We start from the raw sequence: 7,500 nt of genomic DNA on the forward strand, positions 1-7,500 counted from the left end.
ACTCGAATTGTTTGGTGTTATTTTTCCCGTCATTAATAAACATATCGTTTTTCATCCTATTCATCATCGAGTCTGCTATTTACTTACTTTCATCTCTCTATTGAAAAAACATATAATTGTACACACTTTTGTACATATATAAAAAAACTCATAAAAATGTCTATGAGACGTCACATTCTTTTGACAACTCCTCCAAGGCAACGACAGTAAACTACAAGTCGAAAAACTAATGAGGTTTGCGAATGGCACCATTAGGCTACACGAAGATTCCCGATGGTGTAACAATGAAGTGGAATACATACCTCGCCCCCCCCCCCTCTCCCACCTCCTCTCTCTTTCGTATTCCAATATTCCTGGCCTTTCTTTCGTTTTACGGAACGTGCGCATATCGGAATCTTTTCTCTTTATTAAAAAAAGCAAAAAAAAAAAAAAAAAATGATAATAATAATAATAATAATAATAATAATAATAATAATATTGTTACGAGAAATAGCTTATTACTTATTTAATTTTGTTAGGGTATCAATATGCTGATGATGATGATGACGTTTATCCTTATTATCATAATCATCATCATTCTAATGATAATATTGGTAATAAAATGGTATTGTATAATTAACAATATAGCATTTAAAATATAACGAAAATAATGGCAATAATATGAGTATTGAAAATATCATAAGTAATAATCATTAGAAACTCTATATCTAAAAAAAAATAAAAACAACGATAATAGCTATAACCAATATCTAAAGTGTTCATAAATATTTTGAAAAAAAAAATATATAGGAATTTTAGCTCTTCGATATTATTCCAAAGGATGGCGAACCCGGTAGGGTCTAAATAATCTTATCCGGCAGGTGACTGACGATCCTTTCCATAAAAGCTCTTACACACACGCAAGTCCTCTATAAAATTTTTGTCCATGACTTACACAAGGAAAATGTTAGTCTCCTTCTCATATATATATATATATATATATATATATATATATATATATATATATATATATATATACAGTATATATATATATATATATATATATATATATATATATATATGTATACATATATATTTATATATATAATGTATATATAAATGTATATGTATATATATATATATATATATATATATATATATATACATTATTTATATATATAAATATATACAGTATATATATATATATATATATATATATATATATATATATATGCTGTATGTTTATATAGTATATATATGTATATATATATATATATATATATATGCATATATATATATTTATATCTATATGTATATATGTTTATACTGTATATATATATGTATATATATATATATATATATATATATGTACGTAATTACAGTATGTATATATTTATATATATACATACATATATATATATATATATATATATATATATATATATACAGTATATATATATACTGCATATATATGATGTATATATATACACTGTATATATAAATGTATATATATATATATATATATATATATATATATATATATATATATATATGTATATATATATGTTTATTTGCATACATATAAATATGTGTATGTGTATGTTCAACACATACCCTAGATTACTGATTTTGATGTTTTCATAAGTTAGCGTTGGAAAATGTATATAAATGTAACTATATTTTTTCGCTGTGTCTAGGAATTGCGATAGGAAATGTATCATATTCGATTGATATCATTCTAGAAATATTCTTTCAAAATAACAAAAGTTACTGTATTTGATATATCACAAACTGCGTCAGTTTACCCGAAGGACAAATAGAAAAAAAAGTGACGTGTAAGACAATTTCGCTCGAAAGTCCGCGAAAGTTCCTAACCTTTTATTCATACTCAGACTTTCATTCTAACCTTTAATTTATACTCACACCAACACTCAGACTTTCATTCTAACCTTTAATTTATACTCACACTAATACTCAGACTTTCATTCTAAACTTTAATTTATACTCACGCCAATACTCAGACTTTCATTCTAACCTTTAATTTATACTCACACCTAAACTCACACTTTCATTCTAACCTTAAATTCATACTCACGCAGATGCTCAGACTTTCATTCTAACCTTTAATTCCTACTCACACCTAAAATCACACTTTCATTCCAACCTTTAATTTATACTCGCACCTAAACTCCCACTTTCATTTTAACCTTTAAGTCATACTCACACCTAAACTCCCACTTTCATTCTAACCTTTAATTCATACTCACACCAATACTCAGACTTTCATTCTAACCTATAATTCACGCTCACACCAATGCTCAGACTTTCATTCTAATATATCACAACACTCTCTTCGTAAGTATTTACGAGCGCAATTATTATACTTAACGAGGCAATTGGGTAGGTTTCAATTAAGCGCTCGCAATTTCAGAGTACCTCGCTCGTGCGCTTAAAAGGCAAAGGGTACATACCTCCGTTGTTGCGTCAATTAGCGTAGGTGATCATTACAATTTCCCGAGCTGATACCTGTCACGGTTAACTTTTAGCCCGCCGGATATTGAAGGGGAGAGAGAGAGAGAGAGAGAGAGAGAGAGAGGAGAGAGAGAGAGAGAGAGAGAGAGAGAGAGGGTATATCTTTTAAAAAAAATATTATAATATATTATTTGACTTGAAGTGAAAATGGACATAGAGAGAGATCGAACTCCTAATATGGAAATATCTAAATTTAAATGGTAAAAGGTTTTATCAGAGAGAGAGAGAGAGAGAGAGAGAGAGAGAGAGAGAGAGAGAGAGAGAGAGAGAGAGGAGAGAGAGAGAAGGGGTTTAAAAAACTATTCTAATCTATTACTTGATTTGGAGTGAAAATGGAGGGGGGAGGGATCGAATTCCTGATATGAAAATATCTAAATGGAAATAGTAAAAGATCTTATGAGAGAGAGAGAGAGAGAGAGAGAGAGAGGAGAGAGAGAGAGAGGAGAGAGAGAGAGAGAGAGAGAGAGAGAGAGAGTTTAAAAAAAAACTATTCTAATCTATTACTTGACTTGGAGTGAAAATATGTAAATGGAAATAGTAAGAGATCTTATCAATAACAGAGAGAGAGAGAGAGAGAGAGAGAGAGAGAGAGAGAGAGAGAGAGAGAAGGGATGTTCCAAAGATCAGGTGTTAATGAGACACGATCCTGTCTCACAGTCCGGTGAAAGCAGAGCAAATAAGAAAAAAAAAATAAAAAATATTAAAAAAGGATGTGAAACCGCATCGCCTGAAGTTACAGATGCTGCAATAAATTGTAGTTTACATTATGCAACATTGCTTCAGGTCATATTGCTTCTTTTGACCTCTGTAGCACAAGCGGTTCCTGAAGCAAGCTTGCCAGGTTGGCTTTTTTGGGGCAAACATGTCCAAATTTGGCCCTTTTTCATCCTAAATACTTAAATTTGGCCTTTTTTCATCCTGAATACCTAAATTTGGCCTTTTTTCAGCCTAAATACCTAAATTTGGCCTTTTTTCATCCTAAATACCTAAATTTGGCCTCTTTTCATCCTAAATACCTAAATTTTGCCCTTTTTCATCCTAAATACCTAAATTTGGCCCTTTTTCATCCTAATTACCTAAATTTGGCCCTTTTTCATCCTAAATACCTAAATTTGGCCCTTTTTCATCCTAAATACCTAAATTTGGCCCTTTTTCATCCTAAATACCTAAATTTGGCCCTTTTTCATCCTAAATACCTAAATTTAGCCTTTTTGAAATTGGTCAGCCTTAAATGCTATATTTTCAGACTTTTTCTACTATTAGGTTGGCCTTTTCAAAGCTGCAATTGATCAGACGTTGGTCTTTTCTCATTTGGAAAACCTGGCAACTCCGTGACCTGAATAGGTGCCATAAAATCCCAAAAACTAAAGGGAAAGTAATTAGATTAGTTTGAGGGTACACTCCGGCTCGCTTTTCTATCTTATTTCTCTTCCTTCTGATTTTTTTAAGATTTTATAATTTATATATTGAAGGTCTAATTCAATGTTACTGTTCTTAAAATATTTTATCTTGATTGTTTATTTCTTCTCTTTTAGTTTATTTATATTTTGTTTTCTTTCCTCACTAGGCTATTTTTCCTTGTTGGAGCCCTTGGGCTTAAAGCATCCAGCCTTTCCAACTAGGGTTATAGCCTAGCATGTAATAATAATAATAATAATAATAATAATAATAATAATAATAATAATAATAATAATAATGATAATAATAATAATAATAATGACATTTATCAAGGAAGGAAATATTAAACATCATTATTCCCCGGTTTAAATTTGGAATATTCTTCAAGATAATTTTGAACGAATTTCGCTTTTATATTTACTTTTTTTCGAGTATTTAAACCTCCATTTTATTGATAATAGTCTATTCTTTCATTTTAATTTCACAGCCTTTGGCAGAAGGGGTGTTACAAAAAATTTCCTCATACAGGAAACAGGTTCGCATAGGGCTTGACTTACCGCCATTCATAAAAGTTATTTCAAAACTAACAATGCAGAGGGTCTTCTCCATCTATCTATCTATTTATAGATAGATAGAAAAATTTCATAGTCACAAATTGATAACTGGTTAAAGTTTACTTATGATGTGTATAATAATTTATGATTTTGAAAGCTTCCCTTTCTATCTATCTATCTATCTATCTCCATCAGGAAAGAGGAATTTCATCATATTTGCAAATTGATAACTAGTTGACGATTTTGAAAGCTGCCCTATATATCTATCTGTCTGTCTACCTTTATATTTATCTATCTCTTTCATGAAAGATAAATTTCATTATATTTGCAAATTGATAACTATCTCTATCTATCTCTATCAGGAAAGAGAAATTTCATCATATTTGCAAATTGATAACTAGTTGACGACTTTGAAAGCTTTCCCTTTCTATCTATCTATCTATCTATCTATCTATCTATCTATCTCTATCAGGAAAGAGAAACTTCATCATATTTGCAAATTGATAACTAGTTGACGATTTTGAAAGCTGCCCTATCTATCTGTCTATCTACCTTTATATTTATCTATCTCTTTCATGAAAGATAAATTTCATTATATTTGCAAATTGATAACTGGTTTAAGATTGCTTATAAGTTATATGATAATTGATGATTTAGAAAACTCCTCTATCTATTTGTACAATTATCTATCTCTTTTGGGGTGTAACCGTTTCAAATACAATTACGATAATTGATAAAGACGTGTATTCTATAGTAAAGATAAAAGTAAAAACCAAAAATCTATATAGTATCACATATTGCAATCAATACTTCTTTTGATTTCAGGTTTAAGTATCATGAAAATAAAGAAAACTTTAAAAAACGGAAAGGAAAACTTGGTTCCTGGAGAAAGCTGTCATCAAAAACATGTTATATCTTTTTAAAAGGACTAATCTGTTACAACACACCCTTGTATTTTATCTCATTAAGGCCATTTGCGATGATAAATTCATTATTTTTATAGTTTTCCCGTCAAGAGATTAAATTGTAATCCCCTTTTCTATTGATTATCAAGGGAACAGAGAATTGGGTGCGTTCTTTCCAAAATAAAATGCAAAACATTGTAAAGGAAATATTGCCATAATATTTTGATAGGTATCATTTATTTTGACAAAGAAAATTATTTTTATTATCATTATTCCTTAAATATCACATTCTAGAAATCTTTATTAGCTGTACTTTGAGGCTTCTACAATAAAGACGAGTACAGCTGGCCGCCATTTTTTTTTTAGAGGAACATTGACAACACCTCTCCTCTGGGTCAAAGGTCACGGAAGATGAAAGTCTATATTGTTCTCCCCACACTTTTTATTCATCAACTATTTTTCCATTTCCCTTTTCTGTTCTTCATTTGTTTTCGTCATACCACTGTAATCTCAGAAATGATTAATGACGAGACTTAAAAGGAATTATTATATCTACTTTGAGGTTGATGAAAATGCTCTGGAAGAGAGTTATCAAGATGATTGCTCGCAAAGTGAGCAAAGTAAACTAGGAAGCAATTGAATGAGCATGGCTTGGGGAGTTCAGAATATTTAATCTACTACTACCGCTAGAGAGTCATGGGGTACTTTGACTGGCCAGACAGTATTACATTGGATCCTTCTCTCTCGATACAGTTCATTTTCCCTTTGCTTACACACACACACACCAAATAGTCTGGCCTATTCTTAACATATTCTGCTCTGTCCTCATACAACTGGCAGCACCAAACAATTCTTCTTCACCCAAGGGGTTACTGCACTGTAATTGTTCAGTAGCCACTTTCCTCTTGGTAAGGGTAGAAGAGACTCTTTAGCTATTGTAAGCAGCTCTTCTGGGAGAAGGACACTCCAAAATCAAACCATTGTTCTCTAGTCTTGGATAGTGCCATAGCCTCTGTACCATGGTCTTCCACTGTCTTGGGTTAGAATTCTCTTGCTTGAGGGTACACTCGGGCACATTACTCTATCTTATTTCCCTTTCTCTTGTTTTGTGAAAGTTTTTATAGTTTATGTAGGAGATATTTATTCTAATGTTGTTACTGTTCTTAAAATATCTAATTTTTACTTGTTTCCTTTCCTCACTTGGCTATTTTTCCCGTTGGAGCGAGCCCCTGGGCTTATAGCATCCTGCTTTTCCAACTAAGGTTGTAGCTTAACAATTAATAATGGTAATAATAACTGAGATGTGCGTTTGACAAACCTCCGCCAAGGTTGATTGATATTCCACACCGCCATTACCTCTCCATAAAAATCGTTTTCCTATATCTTCCAAAATCTAACCCGTTTTTTTTGTCACATCTGATATCTTTCACGAATCTTACTAAGATTTAATGTATATTTCTAGATTCTTTACTTTCACGTTGTATTAATGGAACATTTGATAATATACTTCGAAAACAAAGTTGGATTAGAATATTATGTTAATGACGTACACTTAAAATATTAGTATTAATAACGTACAATGTTAAAAATTTGCCGTAAAAAACGGTTAAAATTCTAGGATAAAAGTTGTCTGGCATTTGCCATTTTAAAAATGGATATATTGACGTTAAGGAGTGATATTACGGTCGCAAAATTCAATAATAAAATAGGGTGAAAGATACGGTCGCCCGTAATTTCATGGAATACGACTGATAACAGTATATTTTTCCGCAGAATTTCCGTTTTTTTTTTTTTTTTTTTTTTTTTTTTTTTTTTTTTTTTTTTTTTTTTTTTTTTTAAACAAAGGGAAAGTCTTGGACTGTCATATAGTTACGTTGGACCAGAAGTAGCACTTCTTAATAATATTTCTTGAGACTACTTAAGACGTCTTATCTAGATATCTTCCCTAAGGCTTACTGACGTCCAAATACTGTACTTTCACTTATTACTTTCCCATCTAGATCTAATGGCAAATTCAATTCTCCAGTTTTCGGAAGGAGTTACCCAAGACACCATCTTGCGCTGACTGCGAATAAGGAAAATATGATCACAAGAAGATATTTCGGAAGCCAACGTTTCTCAGCGCAATCTCA

This window comes from Palaemon carinicauda, chromosome 39 (assembly GCF_036898095.1).
Source record: "Palaemon carinicauda isolate YSFRI2023 chromosome 39, ASM3689809v2, whole genome shotgun sequence".
Classification (NCBI taxonomy): domain Eukaryota; kingdom Metazoa; phylum Arthropoda; class Malacostraca; order Decapoda; family Palaemonidae; genus Palaemon; species Palaemon carinicauda.